At 40.2% G+C, this 24,735-nt stretch overlaps 1 long non-coding RNA gene across 1 annotated transcript in view; it reads right to left on the reverse strand.

Moving 5' to 3' along the window:
• Positions 1-12,274: 12,274 nt before the first annotated feature.
• Positions 12,275-24,735, reverse strand: part of LOC140732821 (uncharacterized) — an 86,807-nt gene continuing 74,346 nt past the window's right edge. The window contains exon 3 of the long non-coding RNA XR_012100150.1: positions 12,275-12,325. This is a non-coding gene — a long non-coding RNA (uncharacterized lncRNA). The remainder of the gene's footprint in view (positions 12,326-24,735) is intronic.

Genomic DNA, 24,735 nt, shown 5'->3' on the forward strand with positions numbered 1-24,735 from the left:
AGGTCCTTTTACCCTTGCCATTTCTTAACTCAACCCATAGACACTCTACACCTTCCAATCTATGTCACCTCTTTCTAATGATTTAGTATTATTTCTTATGCACAGAGCCACACCACCCCTTCTTCCAACTGACCTATCTTTCTGATACAGCATGTATCCTGGGATGTTCAGCTCCCAATAGCAGCCATCTTTTAGCCAAGTTTCAGAGATGGCCACAATATCACATTTACCAATCTGTAGCTGAATTTCAAGATGATTCATTTTATTCCTTATGCTGCATGCATTCAAATATATCACTTTCAGTCCAGTATTTGTTGCTTTCTGTTTTAACTGCACCATGCCTCTATTGCCCTGTAACTCATCCCACTGGCTGTGATTAAGCCTCATCTCCTGCCTGTTCCTTCTATCATCTCTGTTGCACACTATCTTTGATTTATTTCTGTTTTCCCCTACCTAAACCCTTTCACTCTGGTTCCCATCCTCCTGCTAAATTAGTTTAAACCCTCCCTTTGCTCTGAGCCCATAACGCCTCAAACTTTTAACAACATCTTGAGATTTTGGAGATGGTCCTTGTTATCCTCACTGATAAAAATGATGTCATCCAGGTAAAACTGAGCCCTTGCAGCCTTGCAACACCTGGTCCTTGGCTTTCAGCAGGAGTGCAGGTGCAGATACTACTTCAAAAGTAGCCTGTTATAGCATTAAAGCCCTTTGTGATCGTTTATGGTGAGAAATACTTTCGACTTTTCTTCCATCCCCAACTCTATCTAGGCATTAGCCAAGTCCATTTTGCTGAAGAGTTTCCCTTCAGAAATGTTTGCAAAGATCTTCTTTCTCCTGGGCAAAGGGTATTGATCTACTTTCAGTACTGGGTTGACGATGAACTTAAAAACAGCACAGATCCTGATAGACCTATCCTTTTTAGCTTCTGGATCCACTTTTGTTGGCATGGGCTCCACTCAGCGTTAGAAAGAATTCCTTCAGCCTCCATATGATCTTGCTCATTGGCTTCTTTATCATGGATGGCATAAAGAACCAGACGGGTTTATAAAACTTGGGTGTGGCATTTTCCTTTAACATTATTTTACCCTTGATATGTTTGAGTTTTCCAATGTTATTCTTGAACACAGCTGTGCAATCATCCAGTAACTTTTCCAACTCACTTTCAGATGACTATTGAAATAACTAAGTTTTTTTCAGTTATATAAAGAATAAAAAAGAGATGAGAGTTGATATTGGACTACAGGAAAATAATGCTGGTGAGGTAGTAATGGGGGACAAGGAAATGGCAGATGAACTTAATGGGTACTTGGCAACTGTCTTTATTGTGGAAGATACAAGCAGTATGTCAGAGGTCTGAGTGTCAGGGTGTAGGAGTGAGTGCCATTGTTGTTACAAAGGAAAAAGTGCTAGGCAAATGCAAAGGTATTAAGGTGGATAAGTCACCTGGACCAGATGGACTACATCCCAGAGACCTGAGAGAGATTGATGAAGAGATAACAGATCCATTGGTCATGATTTTTCAAGAATCACTTGATTTTGGCTTGGTCTCAGAAGACTGGAAGATTGCAGTGGTTAGGGGTCTATTAATAACGACGAGTTTTGGGGTACTTGGAGACTAATGATAAAATATGTCAAAATCAGCATGGTTTCTGTGAAGGGAAATCTTGCCTGACAAACCTGTTAGAATCCTTCGAAGAAGTAACAAGGGTGGACAAAGGAGAAGCAGCAGATGTCATTTACTTGGATTTTCAGAAGGCATTTGATAACTGCCTCACATGAGGCTGCTTAACATGATAAAATCCTATGGTGTGACAGAAAAGATACTGGCATGGATAGAGGAATACATGACAGACATGAGGCAGTGAGTGAGTGTAAAAGTGGCCTTTGCTGATTGGCTGCCAGTCACTAATGATGTTCCTCAGGGGTCTGTATTGGGACCTGCTACTTTTCACATTATTTGTCAATGATATGGATAATGGAATTGATGGCTCTGTGGCAAAGTTTGCCAATGATACAAAGATAGGTGGAGGGGTATATAATGCTGAAAATGCAATGCAATTGTAGCAGGACTTTGACAAATTGGAAGAATGGGCAAAAATTGGCAGATGGAATACAGTCTTGGGAAATATATGATAATGCAACTAGTAAAAGGAACAATAGTGCAGACTATTATCTACATGGGGAGAAAGTTCAAACATCAGAGGTGCAGAGGAACTTAGGAATCCTCATGTAGGACACCTAGAGGTGAGCCTGTGGGTAAAGAAGGCAAATGAAATGTTGGCATTTATTTCAAGGACAATAGAATATAAAAGCAAGGAGATAATGCTGAGCCTTTATAAGACTAGTGAGGATGCACTTGGAGTATTGTCAACAGTTTTAGGCCCCATATAGAAACATAGAAAATAGGTGCAGGAGTAGGCCATTCGGCCCTTTGAGCCTGCACCACCATTCAGTATGATCATGGCTGATCATCCAACTCAAAACCCTGTACCTGCTTTCTCTCCATACCCCTGATCCCTTTAGCCACAAGGGACATATCTAACTTCCCCTTAAATATAGCCAATGAACTGGCCTCAACTGTTTCCTGTAGCAGAGAATTCCACAGATTCACCACCCTGTGTGAAGAAGTTTTTCCTCATCTTGGTCCTAAAAGGCTTCCCCTTTATCTTTAAACTGTGACCCCTCATTCTGGACTTCCCCAACATCGGAAACAATCTTCCTGTATCTAGCCTGTCCAATCCCTTTAGAATTTTATACGTTTCAATAAGATCCCCCCTCAATCTTCTAAATTCCAGTGACTATAAGCCTAGACGATCCAGTCTTTCTTCATATGAAAGTCCTGCCATACCAGGAATCAATCTGGTGAACCTTCTCTGTACTCCCTCTATGGCAAGAATGTCTTTCCTCAGATTAGGGGACCAAAACTGCACACAATATTCTAGGTGCGGTCTCACCAAGGCCTTGTACAACTGCAGTAAGACCTCCCTGCTCCTGTACTCAAATCCTTTTGCTATGAATGCCAACATGCTATTTGCCTTTTTCACCGCCTGCTGTACCTGCATGCCCACCTTCAATGACTGGTGTACAATGACACCCAGGTCTCGTTGCATCTCCCCTTTTCCTAATCGGCCACCGTTCAGATAATAATCTGTTTTCCTGTTCTTGCAACCGAAGTGGATAACCTCACATTTATCCACATTAAATTGCATCTGCCATGAATTTGCCCACTCACCTAACCTATCCAAGTCACCCTGCATCCTCTTAGCATCCTCCTCACAGCTAACACCGCCGCCCAGCTTCGTGTCATCCGCAAACTTGGAGATGCTGCATTTAATTCCCTCGTCTAAATCATTAATATATATTGTAAACAACTGGGGTCCCAGCACTGAGCCTTGCGGTACCCCACTAGTCACTGCTTGCCATTCTGAAAAGGTCCCATTTACTCCCACTCTTTGCTTCCTGTCTGCCAATCAATTCTCTATCCACATCAATACCATACCTCCAATACCGTGTGCTATAAGTTTGCACACTAATCTCCTATGTGGGACCTTGTCAAAAGCCTTTTGAAAATCTAAATATACCACATCCATTGGCTCTCCCCTATCCACTCTACTAGTTACATCTTCAAAAAATTCTATAAGATTTGTCAGACATGATTTTCCTTTCACAAATCCATGCTGACTTTGTCCGATGATTTCACCTCTTTCCAAATGTGCTGTTATCACATCTTTGATAACCAACTCTAGCATTTTCCCCACCACCGATGTCAGACTAACTGGTCTATAATTCTCTGGTTTCTCTCTCCCTCCTTTTTTAAAAAAGTGAGGTTACATTAGCCACCCTCCAATCCTCAGGAACTAATCCAGAATCTAAGGAGTTTTGAAAAATTATCACTAATGCATCCACTATTTCTTGGGCTACTTCCTTAAGCACTCTGGGATGCAGACCATCTGGCCCTGGGGATTTATCTGCCTTTAATCCCTTCAATTTACCTAACCAGTTCCCTACTAACATGTATTTCCCTCAGTTCCTCCATCTCACTAGACCCTCGGTCCCTTACTATTTCCAGAAGATTATTTATGTCCTCCTTAGTGAAGACAGAACTAAAGTAGTTATTCAATTGGTCTGCCATATCTTTGTTCCCTATGATCAATTCACCTGTTTCTGACTGTAAAGGACCTACATTTGTCTTGACCAATCTTTTTCTTTTCACGTATCTATAAAAGCTTTTACAGTCAGTTTTTATGTTCCCTGCCAGCTTTCTCTCATAATCTATTTTCCCTTTCCTAATTAAGCCCATTGTCCTCCTCTGCTGGTCTCTGAATTTCTCCCAGTCCTCAGGTGTGCTGCTTTTTTTTGCTAATTTATATGTTTATTCTTTGGACTTGATACTATCCCTAATTTCCCTTATCAGCCACGGGTGCACTACCTTTCCTGGTTTATTCTTTTGCCAAACTGGGATGAACAATTGTTGTAGTTCATCCACGCGATCTTTAAATGCTTGCCATTGCATATCCACTGTCAACCCTTTAAGTATCTTTTGCCAGTCTATCTTAGCTAATTCATGTCTCATACCTTCAAAGTTACCTTTCTTTAAGTTCAGAACCTTTGTTTCTGAATTAACTATGTCACTCTCCATCTTAATGAAGAATTCCACCATATTATGGTCACTCTTACCCAAGGGGCCTCGCACAGCAAGATTGCTAACTAACCCTTCCTCATTGCTCAATACCCAATCTAGAATGGCCTGCTCTCTAGTTGGTTCCTCGACATGTTGGTTCAGAAAACCATCCCGCATACATTCCAAGAAATCCTCTTCCTCAGCACCCTTACCAATTTCGTTCACCCAATCTATATGTAGATTGAAGTCACCCATTATAACTACTGTTCCTTTATTGCACTCATTTCTAATTTCCTGTTTAATGCCATCCCCAGCCTCACTACTACTGTTAGGTGGCCTGTACACAACTCCCACCAATGTTTTCTGCCCCTTAGTGTTATGCAGTTCTACCCATATCGATTCCACATTCTCCAGGCTAATGTCCTTCCTTTCTATTGTGTTAATCTCCTCTCTAACCAGCAATGCTACCCCACCTCCTTTTCTTTCCTGTCTATCCCTCCTGAATATTGAATATGCTTGGATGTTGAGCTCCCATCCTTGGTCACCCTGGAGCCATGTCTCTGTGATCCCAACAATATCATATTCATTAATAACTATCTGCACATTCAATTCATCCACCTTGTTACGAATGCTCCTCGCATTGACATACAAAGCCTTCAGGTTTGTTTTTACAACACTCTTAGCCCTTATACAATTATATTGAAAAGTGGCCCTTTTTGCTTTTTGCCCTGTATTTGCTTGCCTGCCACTTTTACTTTTCACCTTACTACTTTTTGCTTCTACCCTCATTTTACACCCCTCTGTCTCTCTGCACTTGTTCCCATCCACCTGCCACATTAGTTTAAAGCCTCCTGAACAGCAGTAGCAAATGCTCCCCCATGGACATTGGTTCTAGTCCAGCCCAGGTGCAGACCGTCCTGTTTATACCAGTCCCACCTCCCCCAGAACTGGTTCCAATGCCCCAGAAATTTGAATCCCTCCCCCTTGCACCATTTTTCAAGCCACATATTCATCTGAAATATCCTCCTATTTCTACTCTGACTAGCACGTGGCACTGGTAGTAATCCAGAGATTATTACCTTTGTGGTCCTACTTTTTAGTTTATCCCCTAACTCCCTAAATTCACCTTGTAGGACCTCATCCCATTTTTTACCTATATCGTTGGTAACTATGTGCACCACAACCACTGGCTGTTCACCCTCCCATTCCAGAATGTCCTGCAGCAGCTCGGAGACATCCTTGACCCTTGCACCAGGGAGGCAACATACCATCCTGGAGTCTCTTTTGCAGCCACAGAAATGCCTATCTATTCCCCTTACAATCAAATCCCCTATCACTATAGCTCTCCCACTCCTTTTCCTTCCCTCCTGTGCCACAGAGCCACCCATGGTGCAATGAACTCGGCTGCTGCTGCCTTCCCCTGATGAGACATCTCCCCCAACAGTATCCAAAACAGTATATCTGTTTAGGAGAGAGATGACCTCAGGGGACTCCTGCACTACCTGCCTACTGCTACGCTGTCTAGTGGCCACCCCTTCCCTTTCTGCCTGTGTAGCCTTTACCTGCGGTGTGGCCAACTCACTGAACGTGCTATTCACCACTTTCTCAGCATCACGGATACTCCAGTATAAATCCAATCACAGCTCCAGACGCTCAATGCGGTCTGCCAGAAGCTGCAGTGGGACACACTTCCTGCACACATAGTCGTCAGGGACACTGGAAGTATCCCTGATTTCCCACATGCTGCAGGATGAACAAACCACAGGGCCAATCTCAGCTGCCATGACCTACCCAATTCTTGCTTCAACTTTTGAAACTTTCTCCTTTGAAAGGAACTTACCCGGCCTTACCTCACTTGGAGTGAAGCTCGTCCTCAGCCTCTTCTCGTCAAAGCCTCAAATCTCCACTCCTTCACTGGCCCACCAACTCACTGGCTGCTTTCCACAGACCACTCTGCTTGAGGTAACCCTCTACCTATTTGTTTGAGCTTTTCAAACTGTTTGGTCACCTGACCTCAATTGCCCAATCAGCTGCTTTCTGCTGAGTCTGAGCTATTCAAGTCTTGAATGTCTAATCAACGGCTTTCTGCTGAGCTATTCAAATCTTGATTGACTTGATTGCACAGTCCAACTGTCAAAACTGCCAGAATCTCTCGAGTCAATCAGATCAGATATCTGAGAAAGGATGTGTTGTCATTGGAAAGAGTCCAGAGGAGGTTCATGAGAATGAATCTGGGAATGAAGGAGTTATATGGGAAGTGCTTGGCAGCTTTGTGCCTGTACTTTCCCGTATTTAGAAGAATGCATGGGGATCTCTTTGAAATTTACCAAATGTTGAAAGAACTAGATCGGGTGGATGTGGAGAGGATGTTTCCTGTGGTGGGGGTATCCAGAACTAGAGGGCACAGCATCAAAATTGTGGTGCGGCCTTTTAGAACGGAGGTAAAGTAGAATTTTCTTTAGCCAGAGAGTGGTGAATCTGTGAATGATCTGTACTAGAGGCCTAGTCCATTGGTATACTTAAGGCAGAAGTTGATCGTTTCTTGATTGATCAGGGCATCAAAGGATATGGTGAGAAGGCAGGATTCTTTACTTACAAATCAATGCATCATTTACAATAAATATATGCCATTTATACCTTTTCATTAAGTATTACTGCTTGAAAGGCTGTTATCAATGTGCCAGCTCTTCTGTGTCTTGCGACTAAATTGTGCATTCCTCAACATGTATCCTGCACTGTGGAATATACCAATTATTTCATCTGCTTACAGATATCTCCTTATGTTAGAGAATCACTGGGTATCTTTCACTGAGTTGACGATCTTCCAGCAGCAGTTGATGTTTGTCTCAATATGTGTCCTAGGGATAACTCATAGATAAGTGTCCTCTGTTGTGTAGATGCTTGGGAAAGAACTTCAACAAAAACCTTGGCACCCTTTTCCAGACCTTCTTAGCAAATGCACAGTCCACAAAGAGGTGGATGTCTTAGTCCTGCTAAATGTCAGTTTCATGGTGACACCAAGGATGTTGACGGTGGTAATGCCATTTAATCTAAAGGGTGGGTGCCAGGTCTCCTTTTTGTTCATTGTTTGGCACTCTTTTTGGCATGTTTGTTCTTTAGTATTTTTCCATCCAGACCTGAATGTTGTCTAAAAACAGAAGACTGGTTTGCTCATTTTTTGCATACTTTGAATTAAGAAAACATTAGCAAAATGATGAGGCTGATTAACATTTGAAGTTGATATGCTTTGAAAATAGAACAGTTGAATGCAAACAGCAAAGGAGTGTTTTGTTTACTGAGTGAATGCAAATGGAATTAAACACTGCACTGTCATCAACTATCACACTTACATTTGATATTATAATGGAAGGAAAGTCATCGATAAATCAGCTGAAGATTGGGATCTCAAAACGCAAAGACCATGTTAATGTTCTGCATTCTAGCACATTAGACATAACTGGTGATGGACCTTAAACAACTAGCAGGAGTCTGTGCTAACAATCCAAAAAATATAGTTCCAATCCTAACTGCAAGGATAATTTGGATATTTTAGTTTGAAATAAAAACCACCAGATAGAAACAAAAACTTATCCGGTTCACTTATGCCCTTCAGGGAAGGAAATCTGCCTGCCATGCATACTATGGTTGGCCTAATGTGATTGCACACCACCTAGTTATGCCATAATCATGATGTTAAAGGAATAAAATTGAATAGACCACCTAACAATAACAAAATTGCTCCATTTAGTTGTTCTTATCAAGTCCTTACAAACGTTTGGGGATTGGCGTGTATGTTGGGGGAGTTGTCTCACAGACTTATTAAGCAACAGCACTGTCACAGAATTATACATATCAAGTAAAGTTCCAGTACCCTTCATTACAATTTCTTGTTACAGTCTGGAACACCAGCAGTGCAGACAGACTGGAGGATGTGGCGTCATGGTAGACAGGTGGGGATAGAAAGTAGATTTGTATGGAAGTTTGGTTGATTGCTGAGCTTGGCAAAATATTTGCAGACATTGCAGCTCCAATTGAGAAGCCATCATCAGGGTGCAGTTGAGGCTGTTGGCTCCTCAGAATGACAGCTTATATACCTGCAGACATTTTGCCAAGCTCAGTGATCACACAAACTTCCAACTAGTCAAACTGAGCTATCGATAATCCACGATGCTTTGAAGTAGATCTGGGTCTTAACAATGAGCCCTTGAATTTCACAGAATTAGGCAAGAAATATAAACAAGTGAACTTCCTCCTGATTATCAAATTAGTGGATGTACCACAGCTCCTTCACATTGAACCACAATAAAAAGAAGAACTGTAAACAGCAAGTACATAGTACGTACTCTGGGTGATTGTCTTCAATGTCTATTAATAAGTGTGGCTTGACAGCACCACTACAGACCAAGCTGGCCTGAAGGAAAATGCTGGTAAACTGGGCCATGTATGATAGTAATGTACAATATATACATAGGATTAACCAAATTCATAATAACTAATTTAACTGTTCAGATACAACTGTACATGACTTCAGTGGTAGGGAGTGAAAACAGCAGTCCTTGTGGACGCAACTGCTTTATCCTTTGGCAGCCTTCCTCACTATCTACAATTCCACCAATTTTCATGTTGTCCACAAACGTAATAATCAGACTACCTACATTTTCATCTGGATCGCATGATGTCCTAGTACTGATCCGAGTGGAATATCACTGATCACAGACTTCTATTTAGAGAAACACCCTTCCACCAATGCCCTCTATCTACCAATTTTATAACCAGCTTACTAACTTCATGTGGATTTAATCTTCTGGGCCAGCCTATCTAAACGGTCACTGTCAAATATTTTACTAAAGTCCATGCAAACAACATCCACTGCCCTACCCTCATCAATTATCTTCACTATTTCCTCCAAAAACCCAATCAAATTTGTGAGACAGCATCTCCCCCTCACAAAGCCATGCTGACTTGCTCTAATAAATCTGTATTTTTCCAAACATAAGCAAATCCTGTCTTTAAGGATATTCTCCATTTATTTCCCTGCCAATGTTAAGAGGTTCACTGGCCTATAGTTTCCCAGTTTGTCCTTGTAATTGAAATGTGGTGGATCATTAAATAGCTAACAAGAACAATAAGGATGGGACCAAGTATGCATCTAAGACAATGGTGAAGTATTCATAATCATGTTCAGATGGAAGTGCCAAGAAGATGATTCAACTTGGCATCTTTCTAAGGTCCCCACCATCACAGAGATAATAATCAGCTAATGTGGTTCACACTGCGTATTATCAAGAAAAGAATAAGGGTACTGGATGTAGCAAGGACTATGGAAACAGATAATATCCCAGCAGTGGTACCAAAGAGTCATAATTCAGAACCAGTTGTACTTCAGTCTGAGCTGTGCCAGTACTGATACAATACTGGCATCTACCTGGAAATGTGGGCAATTGCCCAGATATATTCTGTTCAGGAAAAGCAGGACAAATCCAATCCAGCTAATTAAACCCAATCAATCAGCCTAGTCTCAATCATTGGATGGAACGTTAACAGCCTGATCTGCTGAGTTCCTCCAGCATTTTGTGTGTGTTACTCTGGATTTCCAGCATCTGCAGAATATTATGTCTATGAATGCTGCAAAGTAAAGTTCACTCTCTAATAGTCTTCTTATAGAAGCATAGAAACAGGCCTTTCAGCCTTTCTAGTCTGTGCCGACCTGGTCTTCTGCTTAGACTTGATCCAAGCATGGACCGAAGAACTGAACTTGAGGAATAAGGCAAATGCATTTGCTGTCAAGGAAGCATTAGACAGAATGTGGCAGCCGACAGCCTCAGTATAACTGAATGTAATAGACATCAAAGAGTAAGACTTTTGGTAGTTGGAGATATACTCCAGCAAAGGAATGTGGTTTAATCACCATGCCTCATTGCATTACTCAGGACTTCTCCAAGGCAGTATCCTAAACTCATTCTTTTCAGTTGCTTCATCAATTACTCCTTTTCCATCATAAGGTCATAATAGGGTTCTCACTGAAGGTTGCAGCTCCATTTGCAAATCCTGAACAAATGAAGTAGTCATGCCTCCTGTAGCAAAGCCCAGGTAACACTGATACATATAATATTAAAGCTACAAGACTGCCAAGCAAGAGAGAATATCCTTCTAACAAGAGAAAATACCATTGGCATTAAATAACATTACTATTACCCCATCATCAATATCCTTAGGGTCACTACTGATTCAAACCTCAACAAGATCTGCCACATAAATAGCACTACCATGAGAGTAGGACAGAAGTTGGTGTCCTGTGATGAATGATTCGTCTTCTAACACCCAGGGTCTTCCCATCATCTACAAGATGTGTATCAAGAGCAGATGGAATGCCTTCCACGAACTGAAATGGATGCAACTTCAGCAATTCTGAAGGATCTTAATACCATTCTGGACAAGGTAGTCCAATTGATAGTCACCCCTCAACTATCTGAAACACTGATTCTTCCCATAGCTTGCAGTGTGTACTATCCTCAAAATGCAATGCAACTTCTTTCTCAGGCCACTCCAATACAACCCTCCTTATCAGAGGCTGTTGTAATTGTAACCTTCCCTTTGATCTAACATTAAAGTTTTGCACCACACCTCCCCATCCTGGATTGTGAAAACACATTTCACCTCTCCAGTCTATTATCTGTGCGAACTGATTCATGTTACAAAGTCAGAATTTTTGAATTATATTTCAGGAAATTGCCAACAATTTCAGTCAAGGAGTTACATGACCAACTTCAATATCACATTGTTTTTATATTCCAGCTAGGGAAATAAAAAAAACTTCAAAATCCTCCCAGTACATGGCCTCTGTTTAAGTACAAAAGTTCAATATAATAGTTTTGTTTATCTACATAACTGAAGTACACTCCTGATCAATAGGTTTCCACGATTTCTTAGCATGGATATCGTAAATATTATGACTCTGTGGGTAGTCAAAAACCAGTGGGGGGGTTCAAACTCATGCCCTCCCCTCCCGTCTTCATTCACTTTGTTCTCAAATCCACAGAGCACTGGTTCTCCCAAGGCATTTGGGAAATCGGTCAGTTTCTAGGTTTGTTGACTAAATGCTGTTTTCTCTACAGCGGCCCAGTCACACTAATATAGGGCAGTTAGCCACTCTTCTTGCAGGTGCTACCATATGGAGGTTAAGCATGTCATATCCGTATTGATTGGTTAGTAAAATGTTTTCATTATTTTGTTTTTTTACATGATCATAATGATTCTACGGGATTATAATGGTATGGTGAAAGATGGAAGCAAGTGCTGCAGTCGTTTATGTAGAATGTAGCCACTTGATTTTTAGTCAGAATTACTGATTTTCCAAATTTGCAGTCTTGGGAAAATTATTTTTTGCATTGTATGGATGGAAAACAGTGGGGAACTATTCTCTGCATTCTCAATGTACGTCATGAAAAAAGGTATGCATTTGGAAAATAGGCCCCAAAGTACAGGTAAATTTCTATGGGAATAAAACTCTGGGAAGTTGAACATTAGGTAGCTAAGTCTGTACTATCAAGTTCGATGCTCAATCAAAATTACAAACTTCAGAAGAAATACATATTTTAAAAATTTTCAATAGCTATAGCAACAGTAACATTTCTTCAGTTATCTGTACCTCCAAAATGGAATGGGGCTTAGAGTAGCTGTTCAGATGGAAAGTACGGTCACCTAGAAGAGAAAACATTAGTGAGTCCAGTAGGCAGAATAGGTGAGGAATACAAAGCAAAATGACATCTGTTTTAATACAAGGAATCTAACTAGTTAAATAGGGGTTTTAATTAAGGCATTAATTAACATATGGGACCAAATATCATTGCTGTCACTGAGAAATGATTAAAGAGGTGCAGGACAGGAATCTAAGTATCCAAGAATATAGAATTTTCAGGTGAGACAGAGGAGATTCACTGAGCTGTTCATTGAAGAATGCATTACTTCAATGTTGAGGCTTTGTAAATAATACCTTTATAGCTAGAGAATAGGAACAATAAGGTTGCTTTCTCTTCACAGTAATGTCTGGAATGTATGATCGATCTCCTACTAGTCAACAGCAGATAAAAGAATAGATGTGAAAGTAAATAGCAGAGATGTAAGAAAAATAGGGCATAGTACAAAGTACAAAGTGATTTCAATTTCCTAAATACTAACCATAATCGTCCAAGTGTAAAAGACTCAAAGAAGGTGGAAATTTGCCAGGAGAGTTTTTTGACCTGTAATGTAGATGGAACAATGACAGAAGGAGCTTTATCTCGGGGACTGTATCTAGTCCGATGGAGGAGTGACAGTATGAAGCATTTTTGGAGACAGTGACCGTAACTCCATATATTTCAAAATGGAAAAAGATAGGGATGGACTAGGATTAATATTTTATGAAGATTAGATTTATTTGTCACACATACATTGAAACATCAAAACATACTGTGAAATGTGTTATTGTTGTCACTGACCAACATGGTCCCAATAAAGTGCTGGGGGCAGCCCCGAGTGTCACCATGCTTTCAGCACCATGACCACAACTACTAAAACATATTAGTCTGCATGACTTTGGAATGTGGGAGGAAACCCAAATGGCTACAGGAAGAACGTTCAAGACAGCGGCAGGAATTGCATCCTGATGGCTGAGGTCCTTGCCATTTGTAATACGAGTGGATGTACAAGTCATGATCAGTAAGCTTGCAGATGATATGAAGATTGGCAGAGTTGTTGACAGTGGGGTGGAGAAACCTCAGGCAGTGGGACTGTAGAACTGGAACACCACTGTACTGGCCAATCGGCCCACAATGCTGTGCCAAATTAAGATCATTTTAACCCTTCCCTCTGACATAGCCCTCCTTTTTCTATCATCTGAATGCCAATCTAAAACGCCCCTAATGTATCTGCCTCTGTCACTATCCTTGGCAGAGCATTCCATGCACTCATCACTCTTTGTGTAAAAAAATACTTAACTCTGATGTCCAGTCTCTTAACATTCATGCCTTAGTGCTGTGTTCTGGTGAAATGGCAGATGGAATTTAATCCAGATTAATGTGAAGTGATGAATTTTGGGAGTACTAATGAGACTTGGACATACACCGTGAATGGTAGGGTCCAAAGAAGTAATTGATGTACAAATGCAAAGGTTCTTAAGGCTGGGCGGGCATATGAGATACAAGTCTTCATTAGTCAGGGCACTGTGTACAGGAGCAGAGAAATTATGCGGTAACGTTATAAAACATCGGCCAGAGTTTAGCTGGGGCACTATAGGAAGCTCTGGTCATTCCACCTTAGGAAAGGTGTGTTAACTCTGGAGATTCACCAAGGTGTTATCAGGGATCATGCTTTACAGTTATGAGGTGAGATTGGAGAGGCTATATCTGCTTTACCTAGAGTAGAAGAGGTTAAGAGGGAACTTGAAAAAAGTAAATAAAATTATGTGTGTTATGGGTCGGACAGACTGCAGAAAAGTCCTCTTGTCAGAGGTGAATATAAATTAGATGACATAGATTTAGGATGTTTCAAAGGAATTAGAAGGGGCCTGAGGCAAGTATCTAGAATACACTGCCTAAGAGAGTGGTAGAAATAGAAACGCTGTCAATATTTAGACCAACACTCAAATTGCCTGGGCAAAAAATTTTATGGGTCAAGTCCTAGAAGATGAGACTAATACATCTGGATACTCACTAATCAGCATGGACATGCTGGGATGAGTTGATATGACTCTAAAGTCACTTACATAATATTATAACATTATATGGTCGGTATATTTTTCAAGATATTTTCTTCTGGTTAGGACCTTATTTTTTCCTTGATCTTCATATAAATGTTGCCAATTCCATGAGGAATTGATAGTGATGTAGCTGTTACTATTTCTCTGTGTGGTACCAAAAGAACTGCTCTTTAATAAAATCGTTCAACAGAAAATGTTTGAAATAGGCAGCAAGCACACTGAACTCTGAAAAAGGTATTTATTAATTAATGTACCTCTATTTCTCGAAACTTGGTCTTGCTTTATTATTTCGTTATTACCTTTATGAGGATGTGTTTCAAACACATATTTCAGCTAGCTTAAACAGCCCTAGCTGAAATATGGCAGCAAGAATGTTAAGTCTTTTACTCTATTCATTGAATTAGTACAGTAATAAATACAGTGTCATTAGGTTTATTATCCATAACTGACATCCAAAGATATAGAAAAAATAATGTAAAAACAATCATTTTGAGTGATTAGCTATATTCAAATTTAGGACCAAATGCACTAATACTGTACAATGGAATGCTTTAAAATCTAATTAGAAGCTCATTGCAACTCTTGTACTGTGAAAGGTTTGAAAATTTAGAAAATGGCAGACTGGGTTATGTTAATGACATCCATCTTATAATAACTGGCTTAATTAGAATTGTTACTCAAGCATCAGTAATCACTAACTGGTATATTAAACCCTTAATGAAAAATGGTGTGCTTGTGATATTCCCAAAGTATCACTGCTTTCATTTTAAACCAGCTGATTCTGAACAGTGGTGTTATTCTATATTTAAACATTCTAACTTGTTTCTGTATTATTGCAAAAAATAAATTTCTTATCGTTGAATGAACATAGTTTTTATGTTTAGTGTGGAAGCAATTCTGTAATGTTAGAAGTCATGTTTAATTTAAAACCAAGCATGAACTTACACAGGCAAACAAAATCACACATCCAATGTATTATCTGCCAATAATAGAATACAAAAAAATTGTCATCCGGTATGAACAAAGTTCAAAGTAAATTTATTATCAAAGTGCATATATGTCACCATATACAACTCTGAAATACTATTCTTGCAAACCATGATAGAATCAATGAAAGAGCACATCAACAGGGCAGACAACCAGTGTGCAAAAGACAACAAACTGTGCAAATCCAAAAAGAAAGAAAAAAGAAATAGTAATAATAATAAAATAAATAACCAGTAAATATCAAAAAGTTGAAATGAAGAATCCTTGAAAGTGAGTCCATAGGTTGTGGGAGCAGTTCAGTGATGGGGCAACTGTAGTCGAGTGAAGTTATCCCCTGTGGTTCAACAGCCTGATGGTTGAAAGATAATAACTGTTCCTGAAACTGGAGGTGTGAGTCCTGAGGCTCCTGTACCTTTTTCCTGATGGCAGAGGTGAGAAGAGAGCATGACCTGATTGGTGGGGGTGCCTGATGATGAATGTGCTCAATGGTGGGCAGGGCTTTACCCATGATGGGTTGGACTGTATCCACTACTCTTCGTGGGATTTCCCATTCAAGGTCATTGGTGTTCCATACCAGACTGTGATGCAGTCAATCAATATACTCTCCACCATACATCTATGAAAGTTTATCAAAGTTTGAGATGTTATGCTGAAACTTTGCAAACTACAAAGGAAGCAGAGGGCCTACCATGCTTTCTTCATAATTGCTCTTATATGCCAGGCCCAGGACAGGTCCTCTGAAATGATAACACTGAGGAATTTAAAGTTGCTGACCTTTTCCACCTCTGATACCTCGTTGAGGACTGGCTCATGGACCCCTGTTTACCTCCTTCTAAAGTCAACGAGCAGCTCCTTGATCTTGCTGACATTGAGTAAGAAGTTGTTGTTGTGGCACCACTCAGCCAGATTTTCAGTCTCCTTCCTAAATGCTGATACATTACCAACTTTGGTTCGGCCTACAACAGTGGTGTTTGTATTAAATCTAAATATGGCATTGGAGCTGTAAAGCAGGTAAAGCAGGGGACTAAGCAGACAGCCTTTGTGATGCACTGTACTGGTAGAGATTGTGGAGGGACGTTGTTGCCAATCTAAACTGACTGGGGTCCGCAAGAGAGGGAATCGAGGATCCAATTACATGAGAAAGTACTGAGGTCTGGACCTTGAAGCTTATCGATTAGTTTTGAGGGGATGATAGTATTGAATGGTGAACAGTCAATAAAGAGTATCCTGATGTATGCACCCTTGCTATTCAGATATTCCACGGTTGAGTAAAGAGGCAATGAAATGGCATTTGCTGTGGTTTTGTTGTGCCAGTAGGCAGATCAGAGGAGATCCAAGTCACTTCTCAGGGAGGAGTTGATATATTTCATCACCAACCTCTCAAAACAATTTGTGGATGTAAGGGCTAGTAGATGATAGTCATTGAAGCAAATTACCACATTCTTCCTAGGCACTGGTATAATTGAAACCTGCTGAAAGCAGGTGGATAGCTCAGACTGCCTAGTGAGAGGTTAAAGATCTCAGTGAACACACCAGCCAGTTGGTTAGTACAGGTCTTTAGTACTTTGCCAGATACCCTATATGGGCCAGATACTTCCAATGGGTTCACCCTCCTGAAGGATGTTCTCACATTGGCCTCAGAGACTGAAATCACAGGGTCACTGGGGGCTGTAGGAGTTTGTGATGGTTCCTCCATGATTTTTTATGGTCAAAGTGAGCATAGAAGGCACTGAGCTCACCTGGAAGCAAAGCCCTGTTGTTACCTGTATCACTTGGTTTCAGTTTGTAGGAGTTGCTAGCATGCAGGCTACACTATTCATGCTGCAAAATTGTATTTCATTACTCTTTGAATTATCACTTAAAATATTTTCCGCTGGTAACAAGCTTATAAGTTTAAATAGGTGGAGTATTGGGTTTATTCCTTAAGGAGCACATGGCACGTTTGCACAATTTTTATTCTATTTCCTGTAATCAGATAATCATAAGATGAAAAAGTCCAAGACACATGTTAAAAAAAATTCTGTAGGTGATGGTGTTTTCAAAAATAATGATATAAAAAATGTCTTAATATCAAAAAATTACTATAAAGAGCAGTGAACAGTGAAGAACTAACTCAAACCAATATTTGGTGTGACTACCCTTTGCCTTTAAAACTGCATCAATTCTCTTAGGTACCCTGTTATGCAGTTTTTTAAGGAAATTGGCTGGTCAGTTGTTCCACGAACTGTGGAAAACTTCCACAGTTCTTCTGCAGACTTTGGCTGTCTCAGTTACTTCTATCTCTACAGGTAATCCTAGCCAGCCTCGACGATGTTGAGATCAGGGCTCTGTGGAGGCCATTCAATCTGAAACCATATAAAAAATCTAGCGTGCCTAAGACTTTTGCACAGCACTGTAGGAGCAGGAAAATCCGATCTAAACCTCCTGTCAATTTCTAGGTTTATCTGGATTGTTTTGGGCAATATTCTGTTGGCAGGGTTGTTAAGAGCAAGGAAGAGCCTGATGGATCTGTGCTGCATACTCATACTAGCACAAGGTTGATTATGGAATAGTACATTTTATCTGCCTGCTCTATTGTTTAAGTAATGGCATGCTATTCAGAAAATATAATACAACAATTGAGATGCTTAAGTCATTGATTCACATGGGTTACTTTACAGTACCTTTGTACCACCATCCAGGTCATGTACTCTTCTCACTGCTGCCAAAAGGAAGAAGGAACAGGAGCCTCAGGAACCTCACCACTGGGTTCAGAAACAATTATTACCCCTCAACTATCAGGTTCTTGAACCAAAGGGGATAACCTCACTCAACTTCATTCATCCATCACTGAACGGTTCCCCCAACCTATGGGTGCACATTCAAGGACTTTTCATCTCATGTTCTTGATATCTATTGCCTCTTTACTTAATATTTTTTTTTCCTTTACTTTTGTATTTGCACAGTTTGTTGTCTTTTTGCACATTGGTTTTTGTCCACCCTGTTGGATGCAGTATTTCATTGATTTTGATGGGGTTTCAGCTCGAAACATCGATTATACTCTTTTCTATAGATGCTATCCAGCATTTTGTGTGTATTGTTTTCATTGATTCTATTGTGCTTCTTGTATCTCTACTATGACTGCCTGCCAGAAAATGAATCTCGGGGTTGTACTTTGATAATAAATACACTGAACTTGGAACTTTGAAAATTCTCTGGGTTCAAAGCCTGCATTCAGGTATAATCTTTGTTCATCTTTCAGTGTGGTGCTAAATATGTCTTCTATTGTTAAAGTGAAATATTTGCAATAATAGATATGAATAAACAGTTAAAATTTCTAGGTCAAAAACACTAAATGCATCCTCAATAAGAAAACTTGAAAGGTAAAAAAAAGGACATGAGATATCCTTGGCAGATAAATGAGAATCCTAAACAATTCTGTAAGTATATTAAGAGCAACAAAGAGACTAGGTCCTCTTAAGAATCATTGTGGTTTTTGGTTTGAAGCCAGTGGAAATGGGTGAGATCTTGCTCACATACTGGTGAGGCGGAGTTATGATGGTGCTCACTGTTGACTCTTTTGTGCGCATCCAAGAAAACAGCTGAACTTCAACTTTTGATGTCATGACTTTGCCTTTTCAGGGTGGATGGGGTTCTGTTGAAGACCCTGATGTAGAGTTACTCTCAGACCTCGGTTCTTTGCAGTGGTGGGACCTGCTCCTGGGGGCTCCTGACCGGCTGCTTTTCGATATCCCAAGGACGCAGTCTAGAAGACGAGCACGCCTTCAGTGTTCTGAGATTTCTTGGCCCTGTAGATGTGTTGATTCTAAGCTAGTACCACTGACTGAAGCATCACAGGAGAGAACAGAATGTCAGAAACAGCTGTTGAAGGTTCTTTACTTGGTGAATTGTGCTCTCTCTCTCTCTCTCTCGTTAATAGGGGAGAGATTGTTGCTGAATCTCTGGGTGGAAAACTCAGGGATAAAAAGCACGCGACAGACTTTTAGCACCATAAATCACCTAGTTGTTTTGTTATATCTCCCCTCTCACTGTGAAAGGGGACACCTCTTTTTCCTTTATTAGATGAGACAGAGCCTGTGATATGTCGAATTGTTGGGTGAACAATTAGTTTTTGTTGTACTACAGATCATGGTCTTTCTTGGGGGCTTTGCTTGGTGGGTGGAGGGTGCTTATGCTTTTTTGCGGAAGTGGGTGGGGTGGTAGGTAGTTGCTGCTGCTTTTGTGTGGGAGGGGGAGTAAAAGGAGTGTGGCTTTGGGGGTTCTCACATTTTTACTGTCAGTGATTCTTTGGAGCACTCTTTCTGTTTTCATCTGAAGAAAAAGAATTTCAGGATATATATTGCCTACATTTCTCTGATATTAAATGGAAATTTTGAACTATTGTACTTCTTGGTATTGGAAGTTTGTTTTTTAGATTGGAAGCATGTGACTAGTGGTGTGCCACAGGGACTGTCAGTGCTTCCCCTGTTATTTGTCACTTACAGTAGGAGGCAACCCTACTGTATATTCCCTGTACACATTCTCATTGATGCAAATATCTAATCATCCAATCATGTGGCAACAACTCAATGCATAAAAGCATGCAGACATGATTAAGAGGTTCAGCTGATGTTCAGACCATACGTCGGAATGGGGAAGAAATGTGTTCTTTGTTCTAAGTGACTTTGACCGTGGAATGATTGCAGTTGCCAGGCAGGGTAGTTTGTATATCGCTAGAGTTTACAGAGAATGGTGCGAAGAACAACAAAAAAGACTTCTATGGGCAAAAATGCCTTATCAATGAGAGAGATCAGAGGAGATTGGTTGAAGCTGACAGAAAGGTGACAGTAATTCAAATAACCATGAGTTACAACAGTGGTGCACAGAAGATCATCTCTGAATGCACACCATGTCGAACCTTGAAGTGAATAAGCAGAGCAACAGAGGATCATGAGCATATACTCTGTAGCCACTTTATTGGTTATCACCTGTACATAATGGGTGGCCACTGGGTGCACATTAACAATTTGGATGAGAATTTAAGTGGCATGATTTGTGAGCTTGCAGGTGACACAGAAACTGGTAGTATAGTAGCCTGTGAAGAAGACTGTCTAAAGTTACAACAGGATCCAGATCAACTGGGAATATGTGCAAAGGAATGGCAGATGGAATTTAATTCGGGTAAGTGTGAAGTAACTTACTTTGGGAAGATAGACCATGGTAGGGCATACACAATGAATGGTAGGTCCCTGGGATGTGTTGTAGAATAGAAAGACCTGGGAATACGTCTACGTGTTCCTGAAAGTAGCAAATGAAGGGCAAGAAGACAAATGCAATGCCTGTCTTTATCAGTTAGTGCACCAAGTACAATAAAGGGCCATCATTTTTCAGCTCTACAAGATTCTGCTGAGACCACACCTGGAGTATTGAGTGCAGTTCTACTCACTATATTATAGGAAGGATGTGACTAAGCTAGAGAGGGTACAGAAAATATTACTTGGACTGGTGGGCTTGAGCTATAAGGAAAACTGGGTAAACTGGCACTGTTTTCCCCGATCAAGAGTTGAATGAGGAGTGACGTTATGGAAGTATATAAAATCATGATGGGCACAGATTAATGTTGACGAGCTCAGTCTTTTTCCCATGGGAAGAGAATCAGAGGGCAAGCTTTTCACACTGTAGGTGATGGGTATACAGAACAAAGTGCTAGAGGAAATGTTAGAGGCAGATACAATTACAATGTTTAAGAAACAAATTACATTTCGATATTTACTTGGATAGGACAGATTTAGAGGGATGTAGATTAAATGCCAGCAAATGGGACTAGGTCAGGTTGGAATGGATGAGTTAAGGCAAAGAACCTGTTTCTATCTGCATAACTCAATGATTCCTCACAGTAATACTTGATAAGATGTAAAATAATTAATACAATAAATTTAAAATTTAAACAGATCAGTTTACTATCCTTGAACCTTAACAATATTTTTCATGGAGAAATGAATTGAATTGACCATAAAAATACATTAACTAGGCATCCTATTTGTGAGACTATGTACAAAATAGTCATTTGTTTGCTTGAGAACTAACAATGCAATTTAATGTCAAGGCAGTTCCTTCAAAATCTTCTTTGGGTTTCAGTGTTAATTTATTTGTCCTCTTATTCAATATTTAGTCAGTATTAGGTTGACTATCCAATACACTGCTCCTTGGTAAGTATGCAGGAAACTTGGGTGGTTTCACAAAATGCTTGTTTGTTTGGTCAGACTCTAAGCTGCAGTTGCTGGTTCCTTAATCAGAATCAGAATCAGGTTTATTATCACCGATATTTGACATGAAATTTGTTAACTTAGCAGCAACAGTTCAATGCAAGACATAACACAGAAGAAAAATAACAATAATAATAAATAAATAAGTAAATCAATTACGGTATATGCATATTGAATAGATTAAAAGTGGTGCAAAATCAGAAATAATATATATTAAAAAAGTGAGGTAGTATCCAAGGATTCAATGTTCATTTAGGAATCGGCTGACAGACAGGAAGAAGCTGTTCCTGAATCGCTGAGTGTGTGCCTTCAGTTTTCTGTACCTCCTATCTGATGGTAACAGTGAGAAAAGGAAATGCCCTGGCTGCTGGAGGTCCTTAATAATGGACGCTGCCTTTCTGAGACATCGCTCCCTGATGGTGTCCTGGGTACTTTGTAGGCTAGTACCCAAGATGGAGCCGACTAAATTTACAACCCTCTGCAGCTTCTTTCGATCCTGTGCAGTAGCCCCACCCACCACCCTCGCCATACCAGACAGTGATGCAGCCTGTCAGAATGCTCTCCACGGTACATCTCTAGAAGTTTTTGAATGTATTTGTTGACATACCAAATCTCCAAAGACCATGTTCTGCTTTTCCGGAACCACGCTTAATGAGCTTAATTAATGCACATGCTACCTTACTTTCCTTACCCTGTTTCTGAAACCACTAACTTCTATAAATGACAGATAACCATATCACTGGTATTTTTACATATTGCTTCACAGATACAATTTTCTGACACTTTACAATCCATTCTCATAGTAATAGTTGTGGTCCAAGTACTGAGTATTAATCATAATAATGCCATACCAGGAAAGTCATTGAAGTTCATATGCTCAGAGCAATCACTAGATTATAAACATTTTGCACAGATATGTAACCAGCATTAAGCTGAATAAAATGTTGTACTTTATTTAGAGTAGCGCTGTCATCCTGAGAATTTACATTGGTATGTGACACGTGCTGACTGTTTAATTGAGGTTTCATTTTAATGCCAACATTTGGGATCTCACAGGTGGCCACTTCCATGTGTCATGAATTCCTTAATATGAGGGAAGTTTGTTGTGCCAATAAAATGTTAGATTTCCACACACAAAATGTAAAATAATTCAGCACAATGTAATGGGGGAAGCAATATAAGAATGTAGTCTGAGTCAAAATTAATAGTCAGATGAAAAACAATATGGCTGCATCTGGAGAAAGCAAATTACATGTGATAAGATGATTGAGCCCTCTGATGAAGTAACAGAGAGGATTGATGAGGTTATGCCAAATGTTTTGTAATGGGGTTTCAAAAGGCATTTGATAACCGAGCATCCAATAGAAGAGTTAGAAAAACTGATAGCCCTGCAATTAAAGGAGAGTGACAGCGGAGATAATGAATACAGTACGTAAAGAGACACTGAACAGAGAATAGCAATGAACAGTTGCTTTCAAATTAGAGGAATGTAAATTAGATGTTCAGGATATAATTGCAAAGCTGTAGTTGAGATCAACTTGAAAAGATAATAAACAATGAGAATATAGCAAAAGCATTCAGGAAATATTGATAATTGAATTACAACTATGTTTTAGAAAGTTGGAAAGAGACCATGTAAACTAAATGGTCCAAAATTAAAGGAATGCAAGCTATGTGTGGGGAACCAGTTTGGCACATCTCATTATGATCTGGCTGCATCAACTGTATCCACTGACATCAATGAGAACTTGAAACACATCAATAAGTAGAACAGTGTTCAGTGTGCCACAACACAGGAAAATCTGAGAATGCTATTCTGTGAAATGAGCAATTAAAGATCTCAATTGCTCTGCGAACTTCACAGTGTTAGATGCATCTACAGTGCTGATTTAATAGCATTAATTTGTAGTAATGCAATTGCTAGCCCTATTTACTGAGTATTGCTATACTACCACCAAATAGGATTTTGCTCTCTCAGTATCCAGATGATGTATGGCCATGTCATTCTGATTAGTGCTCGGTATCCAAGCAGCGTGCACAAAGCCTTCAGTCCATGCCTATCGCTCAGTCATCTCACAACAGGTGGCTACTCAGTGTCAAGTGCCGTCAGACGCAAGGATCCTGATAGATTTTGCACACATACATGAGAACCATTCTTCTACAATTTGTAATCGGTAAATTAGTTTATTATTGTCACATGTACTGAGACAGAACCTTTCATTTACTTGTCCTCCATACAGAACTTTCCAAAATTTAAGTACTTCGGTGTGGTGCAAAGGAAAAGGCAATAACAGAATGTAGGATACGGTGTTACATTCATAGAGAAAATGCTGTGCAGGTATGCAAATTAGGTGCAAGGGCCACAGCAGTGTACTTCGAGAGATCAAGAATTTCACTTTACCATACAACAGGTCCCTTCAAGAACAGCCATTGGTATGGTCGGCCAATGATGGAACTTTTTTGACAACTCTGGATTAGTACGGCTGAGCACCCAACAGAGACATTGTCAATACACTTGATTCAGCGCTTTATGCTGTACGTGGTTGACCTTTTCCAGTACCTACGAGGTTAAAGAACAGAACCACAGGAGGAGACAGAAGGCGGGGGGGGGGGGTTACAGAAGAAGTGAGACAGCATACTAGACAGTCCCTTTCCACCCAAGCTATGTGTGGGAAAATTAGCGCACATTAGTACCAGAAACCTTAACCCTATTTATTCATTCATTGAATGATCCACGCCAATGTTTCCCCCTGTCATTGACCGTCACATTCTTCCAGCAGTAGCAGTGAGGTAGGCTGCTGGGCAACATCAAGGACAGTGGCAGTAGTGAAATTCTGAATGCTGTCATCTTGATAAGGAGCAGCAGGCTTGTGCTTCAGGGAGTTACTGCCAGTCCTTTGGACAAACACCTCAACAGTCCTGGTAATCTGTTAGATGACACTTTGCAAGTCTGTGGAGGCAAATTCTAAGCATCTTTGAGCATTAGCAACTTCAACCAAGATCGCAATGAGCATAGATATGTATGTTCCATTGTAAAATCCATGGCTTTAATGGAAGCTACTTGTGTAACCATAGAACCTGAAACATAAGCTATCATATTATGCGCCGTAATTGGGCTTACAAGTTGGTCTCCACTTCCAGGT

This window comes from Hemitrygon akajei, chromosome 9 (assembly GCF_048418815.1).
Source record: "Hemitrygon akajei chromosome 9, sHemAka1.3, whole genome shotgun sequence".
Taxonomy (NCBI): domain Eukaryota; kingdom Metazoa; phylum Chordata; class Chondrichthyes; order Myliobatiformes; family Dasyatidae; genus Hemitrygon; species Hemitrygon akajei.